The sequence below is a fragment of the Myotis myotis genome, unplaced genomic scaffold (genome assembly GCF_014108235.1).
Source record: "Myotis myotis isolate mMyoMyo1 unplaced genomic scaffold, mMyoMyo1.p scaffold_m19_p_1, whole genome shotgun sequence".
Taxonomy (NCBI): domain Eukaryota; kingdom Metazoa; phylum Chordata; class Mammalia; order Chiroptera; family Vespertilionidae; genus Myotis; species Myotis myotis.
This window is the reverse complement of record NW_023416313.1, coordinates 673695-687924: the sequence shown is the minus strand read 5'-3', so window position 1 is coordinate 687924 and position 14230 is coordinate 673695.

Sequence of the window (14230 nt, the reverse complement as noted above, 5' to 3'; positions counted from 1 at the left end):
AGCGGTCATTAAAACTGCCCGCTGCCTGCAGCCAGGAGGGAGGCTCTGGCCCGCCCACCGCCCACCCGCCCGCGGTCACACGGCCCGTCCTGCCCCCACCCCGCCCCCGCGTCCCCGCCGGCCCTGCTGGAGTGACCAGGCCGTGGAGTCAGACACGCGGCCCGCGGGTCACAGGTGTTTCAGGGGAAGCTCACGAGTGGATCTGGCCTGAGTGGGGGGGGCGTGGCCAGCCACTCCAGGACCCTCCCAGACCCCTGCGGCCGCCTCTGCCTCAGGCCCCCCCAGCTCCCCGAGGCCTGGCTGGGCAGCTGGACCGCAGGCCCACGGGGGTCCAGCCTGGATCCCAGACTCTCCCGGAGGCAGCCCAGGGGCTACGGGGCGTGTTCCCGTGTGGGTCCGGGCTGGGAGGGCCGTGGGGCTGGCGGCTGCAGACTGGAGCTCTTGTTTCTCTTGCTTCAGTGAGTTCCCTCCGAGGGCCCTTCCCTCGGGGCTGGGACGGGAGGGGCGGGGGGCAATGCAGGGCCACGGCTTCCCCGCCTGACACCCCTCCTGGGGTTGATTGCAGAAGAGCCTCCCAGAAGCTCCAGAAGGTTCTGGGAGGGGCCCTGGAGTGGGCGGGCGGGCGGGGAGGGGGGGTAGGTGTCCAGGCTGCGTGAGGGGCTGGGGGCTGGCGAGGGAAAAGGCAGCGGGTGGGGGTGGTGAGCAGGCCTCGGCCCAGCAGTTGTGGGGGGGTTCCCACTGCTGAGAGGCCAGCGGGGAGCTCCCTCGCTGGTCGCCCCCACACCAACCCTGTCATTACTCGATCGGGTTTCCCGCTGCAAACCCCAGGCTCCGCGTGGCTTCTCCAGCGTCACAGGATCGGGCCAGGTCTGCCCGGTCCTGCCAGGGGGGCCCGCGGGCTGCCTCTCCCCTGCCTTCCCAAGGTCACAGCCGGTCACCCGACCCCCCCGCAGCGGCAGGGCTCCCAGGCCCAGGGGGCCTCCCCCAGCCAGGTGCCCCCCAAGCCCCATGGGTCCCATGCCGGCCTGCCCGCCCGCAGCTGGACCTGAGCCATCTGGGCACAGGGTGGGGCGCGAGGAGATGCTAGCGGCTGGACAGGGGCAGCCTGGTTTTCTCTCAGGCAAGATCCTAGGAACAGAGGGGCCGCCCTGGGGACCAAACAGGCCTTGGGGTGACTCCTGGAGGGGGTGGGGACTCAGCGGCCACCCCCAGGTGCCTGCTCGGACACCGGCAGCTGCAGGGAGGGCCCGGGGGTCCCCTGGTGTCCGGCCTGGGGTGGCGGTCAGTGTTTCGCCGCTGATGGAGAGGCCGTGGTGACGGAGGGGAGCCCACAGCCGCCTGGGTCTGGTTTGGCCACATTTTTTCTCTCCGGAGACGGCCTGTAGCTTCGTCTGCAGATGTTTACTCTTCTCAAGCCGGGCCCTGGCTGTGGTGCGTGTGCATGTGTGTGCATGTGAGTGGGGACACGTGTGCGCCCCTGTGCCTGGGTCCCAGGCAGCGGGTGGGTTTGAACCCCACCAGCACTGAGTGGGAGGAGGGCTCAGGCCATCAGCTGCCCCCAACAGGCAGGTGGTGGGTGGGGGTGAGAAAGGAGGCCCTGAGGGTGGAAGTTGAGGGCAGATCTCTGCTCCACACCCCCTGGCAGGCTGACCGGGGCTGCCTCCCTGAGCGGCACCTCAGTTTACCCATCAGGTCAATGGGGCAATAGTTAGACCTTCTTGGCTTGGTCCGGGTCAGTGTCGGGGCAGGGACCGTGGGCTCTGAGGCCCACTGGGACAGGACCCTCCCGGCCCCTGGCAGTCCGTGGCCCGGGGCCCAGGAAGTATTTGGAGAGAAGGCGAAGGTGCTCGCCCCTCTCTGGGCGCTGGGGAGGGGTGCTACCCGCCGGGGTGCCCTGAGAGCCAGGGGTTCCGGGAGGAAGAGGGTGATTTCAGGGTCACGGGCCTGGCGCTCCGCTGGGAAGACCCAGACAGGCAGGCTCCGGGGGTTGGTGGGCGAGGCTGGAGGCCGGAGCCTGAGGGTGGGGCAGCCCCTAGGGCTGTGGGACGGGGCCCTGAGCAGCCGGCCGCCCAGCAGCAGCGGGTGCTCGCCCAGCTGAGCCCTGGAGGCGGCGGGGGACACGGGCCTCCCCATCCGCAGGGCCCGCCTGGGGCGCGCACCTTGCACGACGGGCCTCCCGCCTGCCCCCACCCCTTCCCGGCTCCCTGGGCTCCAAACCCGGGCACCGGGCGAGCGGGTCCGGCCGGGGGAGTCCGACACGGCGGAGCGGGCGGCGGGGCCAGTCCCAGGCGGCAGGCGGGGCGGCCGCAGAAGGGGCGCCGGGAGGCTCAAAGGGCCGCTAATGTTCGCTAATCCCAGCCTTTCAGGCGGCCCAGCCGGGCTGTTGGCCCAACAACAGGCTGTGAGAGGAGGCCGGCCGCTGCCCCGCCGCCCGCCCCGCCCGACCCCGCGGCCTCCCGCCCGGACCGCGCTGAGCCGCGAGGGCGCAGGTGCCCGGGCCTGGCTGCTGCCCCTGGGGCGGAGGCGAGCTGAGCGCACGGTCTGTCCGCTCGGGGCGGGGCCGGGGCGGGGGCCGGGTGGTCTGCACCCCTCGGCTGGCTGGCGGCGCTTCCCAGGCCGGAGGGGCGCCGGGCTCACGGTGCAGACGGGCCAGGCCCCTCCGGAGCAGAGTGACCCCCGCCCGCGGCCCCAGCGCCTCGTTAGGCCTTTAATTAGGGAGCCGGGATTTGCATAATCTGCCGGCCGGCAGCGGGGGTGGGGCGGCTCCGCATTGGGGAGGGGTCTCGGGTCCAGGGGCCCTGGAATGGCCCAGCCCAGCGGGGTCCCCCCCCAGCAGCTCAGAGCTGTGGACTCAGCTGGGCCTGGGCCCCCAGGTGTGGGGAGGGCTCCCCAGGAGGGCGGGGCGCCCCCTTGGGCAAACAGTGAGCGCAAACATTCCAGCCCCAAGCCCAGCCGGGAGCCACGGGCCCTGCCCTCCCTGCAGGTCCTCCCGCGGCTGCCCATCCCAGGTGGCAGCAGAGGGCCACGGGGTCCCCACCAGAGCGGAGCGAGGGGCGCCCACCCTCCCCGGGCAGGGCACCGCTCCCCTCACAGGGCCTGGCTTGGGGAGGGCGGGAGGCTCCGGTCCGTGCCGGCTCCGGTTCCGGCTGGAGCTGACCCCCGTGGTGTTGGCGCAGAGGCCTTGGAGTGGAGTGGAGGCTGTGAGAGGCCTGTGGGCTGCTGCTCTGGTCCCAGCGAGACTGGCGCTGGGGGTGGGGCTGGGGGCGGGGAGGCCTGGTCATAGGGCTTGTTCTGTGCAGCGGGTCTGGGAAGGGGGCCCCTCGGGGCAAGGGCGTGGGGGGGGAGGGGGCCCGGCTCCCCTAGGAGGCCCTTTGGGTCAAGTCACAGCAGAGCAGCTCCTCGCATTCCGGGCGCCTGGGGGCAGGGTCTGGCCATGGCCTGGGTGGGGAGCTGGGGCTGGGTGACCCCTGGCCGGCCACCTCCCAGGCTCTTCCCGCAGCAGCCTGGGGGGACCTGGCACCGCGGCCCAGCCTGGCTCTTCCTACCCCACCAGGGAGCCGTGCTGGGCAGGGTAGGAGCCAGCAGTGCCGTGGCCAGGGCCATGTGCGGGGCCTGCACCCCCCACCCCCAGGGGTGACCCAGGCCCCCCCCCCCCCACGCGGCCCTGCCTGGGTCCTGCCCCTCATCCAGGTGCAGCTCTACCTGCAGTGGCTCCTGGGGCCTCGGAGTGGAAGTCTCTGCAGCGGCCAGGAGGCCACAGGGCAGCGGTTCTCACCCTTCCTAACGCCGCGGCCCTTTCATACAGTTCCTCACGTTGTGGTGACCCCCAACCATAAAGTTATTTTCGTTGCTACTTCATAGCTGTAACGTTGCTACTGTTATGAATCGTAACGTAAATATCTGATATGCAGGATGTATTTTCATTGTTACACATTGAACATAATGAAAGCACAGTGATTGATCACAAAAACAATGTGTAATTATATGTGTGTTTTCCGATGGTCTTAGGCGACCCCTGTGAAAAGGGTTGTTCGACCCCCAAAGGAGTCACGACCCACAGGTGGAGAACCGCTGCCATAGGGCCTGTGCCTGCGGCCCCACCACCTCCCTCCACCATCCCAGCCCTCCCTCCCCCATCCCAGCCCTCCCTCCCCCATCCCAGCCCTCCCTCCCCATCCCAGCTCCCCCTGCTCCAGCCCTCCCTCCCCCATCCCAGCTCCCTCTGCTCTGGCCGCCAGGAGTCCCACAGGTCAGGGCCACGCAGGCCTCCTGCCTCCTCCTTACTCAGGGGTCGGCCAGAGTGTCCTCCTCACTCCACCCCCCGCCCAGCTCATCGCCTGAGGCCAGTGGGGTCTTGTTCACAGGCGGTGGGCTGTCCCCCTGGGAGGTGGCCCCCCTCCGCCGGCCTTGATCAGGACACCCACCCCCACCCCAAGTGGGAGGGCAGGTGTGAGTCACTGGTGCCCCTCAGGGTTGGCTCAGCAGATGCCGTGTGACCCCTGGGTGCCCCAGTCTTCACTGGAGCCCGGTTCTGAGTGTCCACAGGGAATAAGTGGGGTTTAGTCCAGCAAGCGGGGCGCCCGGCATGTGCACAGACAGGGCCGGACACCCCACACCATCCAGCCCTGTGCACACACACACCCAGCCCTGTGCAGTGGGGACAGACCCAGGCCCTGTGCACACACACACCCAGCCCTGTGCAGTGGGGACAGACCCAGGCCCTGTGCACACACACACCCAGGCCCTGTGCACACACACACACCCAGGCCCTGTGCAGTGGGGACAGACCCAGGCCCTGTGCACACACACACCCAGGCCCTGTGCACACACACACACCCAGCCCTGTGCAGTGGGGACAGACCCAGGCCCTGTGCACACACACACCCAGGCCCTGTGCACACACACACACCCAGGCCCTGTGCACACACACACGCCCAGGCCTGTGCAGTGGGGACACACCCAGCCCTGTGCACACACACACCAGGGCCTGTGCAGTGGTGACACACCCAGTCCCTGTGCAGTGGGGACAGACCCAGGCCCCCAGTGGGGACACACCCAGCCCTGTGCAGTGGGGACTCACCCAGTCCCTGTGCAGTGGGGACACACCTAGGCCTGTGCAGTGGGGACAGACCCAGGCCCCCAGTGGGGACACACCCAGCCCTGTGCAGTGGGGACAGACCCAGGCCCTGTGCAGTGGGGACAGACCCAGGCCCTGTGCAGTGGGGGCACACCCAGTCCCTGTGCAGTGGGGACACACCCAGGCCCTGTGCAGTGGGGACACATGCAGGCCCCCAGTGGGGACACACCCAGCCCTGTGCAGTGGGGACAGACCCAGCCCTGTGCAGTGGGGACAGACCCAGTCCCTGTGCAGTGGGGACAGACCCAGGCCCTGTGCAGTGGGGACACACCCAGCCCTGTGCAGTGGGGACAGACCCAGTCCCTGTGCAGTGGGGACACACCCAGGCCCTGTGCAGTGGGGACTCACCCAGTCCCTGTGCAGTGGGGACTCACCCAGTCCCTGTGCAGTGGGGACACACCCAGGCCTGTGCAGTGGGGACTCACCCAGTCCCTGTGCAGTGGGGACTCACCCAGTCCCTGTGCAGTGGGGACACACCCAGGCCTGTTCAGTGGGGACACACCTAGGCCTGTGCAGTGGGGACTCACCCAGTCCCTGTGCAGTGGGGACACACCCAGCCCTGTGCAGTGGGGACTCACCCAGTCCCTGTGCAGTGGGGACACACCCAGCCCTGTGCAGTGGGGACTCACCCAGTCCCTGTGCAGTGGGGACAGACCCAGGCCCCCAGTGGGGACACACCCAGTCCCTGTGCAGTGGGGACAGACCCAGGCCCTGTGCAGTGGGGACAGACCCAGGCCTGTGCAGTGGGGACAGACCCAGGCCTCTGCAGTAGGGACACACCCAGCCCTGTGCGATGGGGACTCACCCAGCCCTGTGCGATGGGGACTCACCCAGGCCCTGTGCAGTGGGGACAGGCCCAGGCCCTGTGCAGTGGGTACAGACCCAGGCCTGTGCAGTGGGGACACACCCAGTCCTGTGCAGTGGGGACTCACCCAGCCCTGTGCAGTGGGGACTCACCCAGCCCTGTGCAGTGGGTACAGACCCAAGCCCCTAGTGGGGTTGACCTGCATGGCACCTTCCCTCTGCCATCTCTCAGGACAGGGGCTGGGGTGAGACACAGGGGCTGTGGTTAGCAGGAGCCACACGCCCACGCTGGCCTGGCACATCGGGAAGGAGTGAGGGGTGACCGTGGGGGGTGGCAGCGTGGACGAGGCGAGCAGGCGGGCCTGGGCTTTGGGATTCTCTGTTGTCCCTGGAGCTTGGCCTGGCCCAGGGCCCTGGGGACCAGCTGCTGCCCGGGCACATCCAGTTTGGTCCTGGCAGCCCCTCGGGTCCCTGGGCTGCACTCCGTCCGGCTCTGTGCCCCCGGAACCTGCCCTCACCTGAGACCTGGAGCTGGGGCGCAGGAGGAGCAGGCGAGGGAGCCAGACAGGACCAGGACCAGGACAGCCAGGCCTGGGGGGAGACATGTGGGGGCTCTGAGGTGGGTGTGCTCCAGAGTGAACCCCCACCCTGACTGCCTCACCCTGTTCTCACCTGGGGTGTCTGCAGAGCCCAGAGCGCATGGCCCTCGGACAGACAGGAGCCCGGAACCCGACGCCCCTCTGCCCAGGCCTGGTGTCCCCCGGGCACCCGTCCTTCCAGGCCTGGGGTGTAGGAGGAGCTGGGCCCACTGTGGCTTGCGGGGCTGGGGGTGCTTTGAGGGAGGCTCTGGGGGAGGCAGAGGACCAGGACCAGGAGGGCGCCCACAAGGGCAGGCACATGGGGTCAGGGCTGCAGACCCCAGGGGCCTCCTCCAGGGGGTGACGGGTGGCAGGAGGAGCCCCTATCACAGCCCCTGGGTCCCCAGCACCTGCCGCCCGGGGTCTGAGACCCAGAGCCCTCCCGGCCAGGGAGGAGTGGAGATCGTCTCCTAGTCCCCATTTATTTCCACTAAGTTCCCGAAACATTCCCGCAGGCCTGCCTCCCAGGGCCCGGAGCTGGGACAGCCAGGAGTGGGCAGGAGCCTGCGTGTGGCCCCATGGCCGGCTGGCCCTCCCTCCTTCCTCCCCCGACCCCAGGGCCCGTCCAAGTCCAAGTCCAGCCGCTGAAGGGAGGACAGCTCTTGGCGGCGGAGGTGGCTCACCCAGGGCCCCGCAGCCACTGTGTGCTCAGGCCCCACGATGCCTGGGGACCTGGGGGGCGAGGGTGGGCCTGCCCTGCCGGAGGGAGCGAGCCCAGCCCCCTGGTTGGAGCCGCCTCTCCTGAAGGGGCCTGTTCTCCAGGGCGGCCGGGGGAGGGGGTGCGGGCGCGGGAACCCCTGCCTGCCGGTGCCCAGCCGCTGCTGGCGCCTCCGGCCGGGCGGCCACAACCCTGAAGTTGCTTTAATAAAACAAAGTTTTCCTTTCGTGCACGGCCTCCAGCGGTGAAAGGGCCGATTTACGGAGCCGAGCCCCCGGCCGCCCCGCCCACCCTGCGGTGGCGCTGGCCGCGGCCGGTAATTTATAGCTTCAACTTAGCGCGCACTCGGCTGGGCCAGGAGGATGACTGGGGCCCTTCATCCCTGCCCGGCCACGGCCCGCCTCTCCCGCTCACAGGCGCCATTCACAGCCCGGCCCTCCCGCCCGCCCGGCCGGCCACCTTCCCTATTAAGACGTTGGAACCCGGGGGCGAAAACAAGCCACTGTTTGTGCCTTGGCAGCGCTCGGCCACCCCCAGCCAGGCGCCCGCCCGCCCGCCCGCCCGCCCGCCCGCCCGCCGGCCGCAGGTGAGTGACCTGGCGGCCACTGCTGGGCAGTTTCATTTCTTTTTTTTAAATTTAAATATATTTTTATTGATCTCAGAGAGGAAGGGAGAGGGAGAGAGAGACATCGATGAGGACAGAGAATCGCCGACCGGCTGCCTCCTGCCCGCCCCGCACTGAGGACCCAGCCTATAGCCCGGCGCGGGACCTCCTGGTTCACAGGTGGACGCTCAAGCACTGAGCCACGCCGGCCGCGCTCATCTCCCGTCTGTCCAGCGGACTTCCCTTTGCTCCCAGACTCCATCGCAGCCCCAGTCCCACCAGGAGCCTGTCCCTTTAGGAGCCCGCTGGCGGCCCGCCCGAGGCCAGGAGGCGCTCCATTCACACGGCCAGCGTGCGGGGCCCCATCCCAGCACCCCTCCCCGAGGAGGAAGGGTGGGGTGCCCCGGCCGGGACTGAGGGCCTCAGAGACGGCTGAAGCTCGGGTCCCTGAAGGAGGGGCAGCCCTCAGGGCCCTCAAGGAGGACTGTTGCTGGTGACTCACGCCACATGACGGAGACCCCGATGTCAGCCCTGCCACGCACGCCCACCCAGACGGCAGTGCGGGCCCAGACCAGCTCCGGGTGGGCACACACAGGCTCGTGGGCACGCACAGAGGGACACGCAGACACGTACACGCAAGCACATGCGTGGATGTGGCGAATGTGTCCCCTACGCGGTGTTGGCACTTGGACCAGCGAATGGGCATCGCGAGGGGGCACCCGCTTGAGTCTGACCACCCTCTAAACCCAGGGCACCCGCCAGACCTGGCCCCTCCCCCAGCAGGCCTGGTCCACACTCTCCTGGGCCTGAGGTGATGGGGGTGGGCCACCCTGTCCTTGCAGACAGCTTGGTTCTGGGGTTCTGAGAACGGGGAACCCCCAACCTGAGCCCGCCTCCAGAAGTCAGCCTGCGTCCCCCCAGCGGGGGCAGGGGCCCAGCCCAGGTGGGCTCAGGCCCAGGAAGGGGTTCTGCACGGGGACCTGGCCTCTGGGAGGGGTGTGGTCCACCTTGACCTCGGGCTCCTCCTCTGTGCCGAGCCCAGGGAGCTGCTGGGCCCAGTGCTCCCGAGGGGCCTCCCCCGCCGCTGCCGCAGGAGCAGCCTGGCCTGCCCACCTCAAGGGCTCACTTCCGGCTCCAGGCTTGTCCGCAGTGGCTTGGACTGGAAACTGCCGTTTGTGTGTCACCTTGGCCCTGGGTCCCCGGACACCTACCTTCCCCTCCAGGAAAATGGGGCTCAGGGCACCCAGGTGCCTGCCCAGGGCGCGAGGCCAGTCCACGCCCGGCCGGTGGCGACCCAGGTCCAGGGCTGCCCTCACCGCAGGGGTGGGTGGTGTGGGGGGAGCGCGCGATGGGGGCAGTGCCTCTGAAAAGGACTGGCTGTGGGGGGTGTTGGGAGGCCCCCTGGGTCTCCTTCCACCAGGACCCCCCTGGACCTGGGGTGGACACTCCCATCACTCAGGCAGCCGCCACACCCCGCCTTCTCACCACGGGCCCAGGTTAGAGGCCGGGAGGCAGGTGGGAGGGGCAGGGAGAGCCCTGGACGGGGCGGCCCCTGGACGGGGCACAAGCAGGGAGCTGGTGTCTCCCGTCTCCTTCCCCAGCTCTGTGTCCCCCGGCTCCAGGCCGCCCGGCCTGTGACCAGACTGTGCAGGGGCTGGGGGGGGCAGGCCCTCGGGGGAGGGCAGGCCCCCCGGCGTGGACGACACTGGGCTGGAGCGGGCGGGTCACAGGAGCAGAGGGCACAGTGTCAGCGTCTGGGCCCTCATCGCACTCAGCGCCTGGGGCGGGGACGGGCACGGGCCCTGGTGGGGGCGTCGGGGACTCTGTTAGGAGAGGAGGTTTTCGCTTGGTTCCCACTCCCCCGGGGCCAGGGTTGGGGGCCCGGCCGGCGGGGCCTCCCCGTGCGAGGGCCCGACAGGGTTAAGGAGCCTCCTGGCTGTTACGTTGGAGTTGGGTCATTAAAACCCCATCTCCCCCGCGTCCCGGCCTCCGGGGCCTCCGGCCTTTGTCTCGCTTTCTAAGGCTCTGACAGGATCGCCGGGTGGGGCCCAGGAAGAGAGAGGGGCCGGCACACAAAGCCCCCCGCCCGGCCCCGCACCGCCTCTGCCAGGCTGCCAGCCCGCGCCCCTCCCAGGGTGCCCTCCTCGGGGGGCCAGCCCGGCCCCGCTGGGCAGGCGTCCCCCGAGTCCAGGCTGGGCGGTGCGCCGGCCGCGCCCCACGGCCACCCTGCGGGTTCCCAGGCCCGGTGAGCCGGCCTCCTGATTTGCCCACGCTTGGCTGCCGGTTGCTAGGAGCCGGGGCGGGGGGGTGGGGGTGGGGGGGGGGGCGTGTGGTCGCGGCGGGGCTGGCAGCAGATCTGGCAGGCGGGCGGGGGGACAAAGCCCGCCTGTGATTAAGTCATCTGCCCGCCGGCACCTCGAGAGCCCCCCAGCCAGCCGCGGCCGCTGCGGCGCACGCCCTCAGCCCGGCACCCCGCTCTGGCCGGCACCAGGCCCCACATGCTCGGGGGTCCTCCTCCTCGGCCCCCACTCCGCCCTGTGGCCTCCGCTGCTCAGGTGCCCAGCTCTGACCGGCAGGTGCCCACAGCCCCGCCCTTCCGCGTCCCAGCGGCTGGACGCGGCCTGAGGACCAGGGTCAGGGCCGCCTTGTCCCCGCACACCGGGGTCTGACCCTGACACCAGAGCTCCAGTCTGAGCTGGGGTGCTGAACCGGCCAGGTGGGTGTGGGGGTCACCCTCCCCAACGGGAGGCAGGGGACCCCTGTGCCCCCAGCGGCCTTTCCTGATGTTCCCAGTGCCCCCCCGCCCCCTCCCCTGGGGCCTCTGGGTGCTGGTGCACAGTCCACCTCCCACAGCACCGAGGCCTAGGACAGGACAGGCCCCCCCCACTTCAAAGGAAGAGTCCGCTGGGGGCCCAGGGCGGCGTGTTTGGGCACAAGAAACACACCTTCCTCACTGACCCCTCCCACGGGACCTGCTGGCTCCACTGGGCACGTAGGGGGCCTGGCACAGCAAGACCGGGGTGCCCTCGGCCTCTGGAGAGTGGGTGCCCCTCCGGGCTCAGAGCAGATACCGAAGGGGGGCCGTGGGGGCAGGCCAGCTCACCCTCAGTCTTGCCATCCCTGAGGTGGACGTGCGGCCCTCCCGAGGCCGGGGCGGGAGGGGAGGGGGCGGAGGGGGGCCGGGCTGGCCTGCGGGCGGGCGGGCCGGATCACTGCCCCCTCAGCCTGGCTCCTGGATGGGGTTTCCGGATGGGGCGGGGACTTCCTGGGATTGCGGCAGCTAGGGCTGGAGCCGGGAAGGAGTTTATCTCTGACTCTCCCACTTATCTCCGCCTGGGGAAGGAGAGGGGCCTGGCTGGGGCTGGGGGAGGGGACCCAGGAGCCTCTGGGGGGCAGGTAGCCAGGATCCCAGCGCCCCCTCCGGGACTGCTCTGATGGCGGGGGGCAAACGGCAGGACGAGCTGCCCTCGGCGTGCAGGTGGGCGGCCCCTCCTGGCCTCTGTGTGCTCATTCCCTCCAAGGGGTGGAGGGTGGGACTCGGACCCCAGCCTCTCGACAGGACCCCACGCCCCCTCCCCGGGACCTGGGCCATGCCCCAGTCTGTACTCCCTCCACCTCCCACCTCCCCGCACCAATCATTTCCCAGCCACCATGGGCGCATCTGGGCTCTAGCCAGCCAACACCCAGTCACCCCTCAGCCCTGCTCAGGGCCCCTGATTCGGGGGCCCCTCCTTCACCTGGGCTCCCCCCACGCCGGGGGCAGCTCTGAGGGTGGCTGTGGGTCAGGGCCATTGGCCCCAGGACGGAGCGGGTGGAGGCCTGGCCTTTGTGTTCTTACACCCACCTGCGTGGCCAGGCACCGTGCAGCCTGGGGGACGTGGAAGGGACGCGGCAGACCACCGCGGGCCTGGCTAGGGCCACAGCGACCCCACCCCCCATCAGCGGAGTGGGGCTGTCCTCAGGCGCGGCGGCCACAGGCCCTGCCCGCCACCCTGGTCCAGGAGGCCGGCTGGCGGCGGATGGGCCCAGTGGACACAGACTCTGCGGCCAGCTTGGCCTCTGCTGACCCTGCAGCCTCGTGGACTGGTCCCACTAGGCCTGGGCCAGGGCCTGGGAGGACCCCACAGGCAGGCTGACGCCAAGGGGTGTGGGTCTCCCGCAAACAGTCTCTCCGGCACCCCAGGCGCGAAAGGCAGCTCTGGGGTGGGTGCGGCTGGGCTGGAGGGGACCCTCTGGCCACGCCCTGAGGCTGGATTCTGGTCGGGCAGTGAGGCGGAGCGGGCAGAGGAGGGAGGCACGCGGTCACCGGCAGGGGAGCAGCAAGGGTGCCCATGCACATGTCAGCTCCGGCCCTGTCCCCGGGGCAGAGCAGGCGGGGAGCTTCGCCCGTCCGGGGGGTCGTCGGCCTGCCTGCTCCCCACCGGCCCAGGCCTGGCCGCGGGCTGAGGGGGGAGGGGCTCGCCTCCTGGCATCACACCCACTGGCATCTGTCAGAGTCGTGGCCTTGCCCCTCAGTCACGCAGCCTGGCCAGGGCGGGAGCTGGGAGAGAATGGCCTTGCCCAGCACCACCGGGCCACTCGCACCGGTCAGTCCTCGCGGGGGACTGAGGGATGGGGCGTGGTCCAGGGGAGGGGGAGGGTGCAGTGCAGAGAGGTGGGCAGAGGAGTGGACAGCGGTGCCTGGTGAGTCAGTAGGTCTGTCGATGGCCGAGTGACCGCTGCAGGGTGAGAGGTGGGGACGGCCGATGGCACATGGGGCTCACACAGTGGGGGGTGGTGGAGGGCTGAGTCCATGGAGGACTGGAGGTGGGGTGGGGAGGAGGGAGTCTGGAGGAGGGACAGCAGATGGAAGTCGCAGCCCCGTGTCCTGGGAGTGGCGCGCAGTGGGTGCTTTGAGATGCCAGGAAGGCGGTGAAAGTCCCAAGGGAAAGTGGGCGTGGCCTGTCCCAGCTCTGGTGTCAGGGTGGCCTCGGGCCGGGAGGCGCTGCTGGCTGAACAGTGTGGGCCCCGGGAGCACCCGGAGGCCGCTGTGGGTCTGGCCTGGGCGGCCGGCCCTGCCTCCCACCTGGAGTGGAGCTGGGGGCCCAGGTGGGCGGGGAGAGGGTGAGTCACCGGCTGGGGTGCCCGACGGGAACCAGCACCCACACCTGCCTCGGTGGGCCCCGTGGATGACGTCACGTCTGCTGTGGGTGCCCTGGGGCCTGGCACAGAGCCCGGGGGTTCTTGGGGCCGGGTGCCCTGCCCAGGCTGGGCCAGGCCCCGCTTGACCCCGCAGCCTCAGCTCACCCAGGGTCACCCTGGGGTCACCAGGTGGGCGGGCCTCCACCACCTCCTTGCACTGCTTGCCTCTGCGCTGACCGCCTGGTGGCCCCACAGGCCCCTGATTGGTGCTTTTGAGGTGTCAGGCCAGGCCAGGCGGGGGCCAGGGCGGGGCCTCCCCCAGGAGCAGGGCCAGGAGGGGCGAGCACCCGCCCTGGGTGCCTGGGTCCCACAGGGCACGGCCAGTGCCATTTAAAAATACACGTTTTTATTGATTCAGAGAAAGGGAGAGGGAGAGGGAGAGAACTATCCATGAGGAGAGGGAATCATGGACCAGCTGCTTCCTGCACGCCTCACGCTGGGGATCGAGCCTGCAACCCAGGCACGTGCCCTGACTGGGAATCGACCCCTGACCTCCTGGTTCATAGGTCGACCTCAACCACTGAGCCACGCCGGGGGGGCCCCCTGTGCCATTTTACAGGTGGGACACTGAGGCCAAGTAGCGGGGAGGGGAGGCCCAGCCAACCACGGTCCCCCTGGAGGGTGAGGGGTTCCTCCATCAGACCTTCGCAGCTGCCCCCACACCTCCTGCCATCACGTCCACCCACCTCCCGCGGCCGTGGGGGGAGGGTGCCCGGCCAGTGCACCCACAGAAATGGAGCTCAGCCCTCGAAGTCCCTGCCACCCCTCCCCGCCTCCGGATCCCCGAGCAGAGAGCCGGGGCCTGTCTGCCCTGCACTGGCTGAGCTGGGGCGGGGGGCGCAGTGGGCAGCGGAGAGGGCTGGGCCTGGCAGACGCCAGGGCCAGGGAAGCTGACGGGCAAATCTCATTAGCTGGCCGACTTCCGAAGCCCCGTCGCTGACCGCCTGGCGACCTTCTCACCGCCCGCCTGTGCGTGCAGCCCCGGGGCTGGGGCTTCCCAGCAGGGAGCACCCTGGCCTCCGGCTCCCGGTGGGGGGTGCAGCCACCCTCGTCTTCAGGGGCCCCCAGCTCTCACTTGGGGGCGGGAGGCTGGGGGTCTCCGGAGCTCCCCTGCCTGGAGGGAGCCAAGGGCCTGCAGGAGGCGGTCCCTCTGGGTCCCCTGCAGCGGCCTGGACGCCTCTGGACCAGCCCTGACCGAGCCAGGGAGC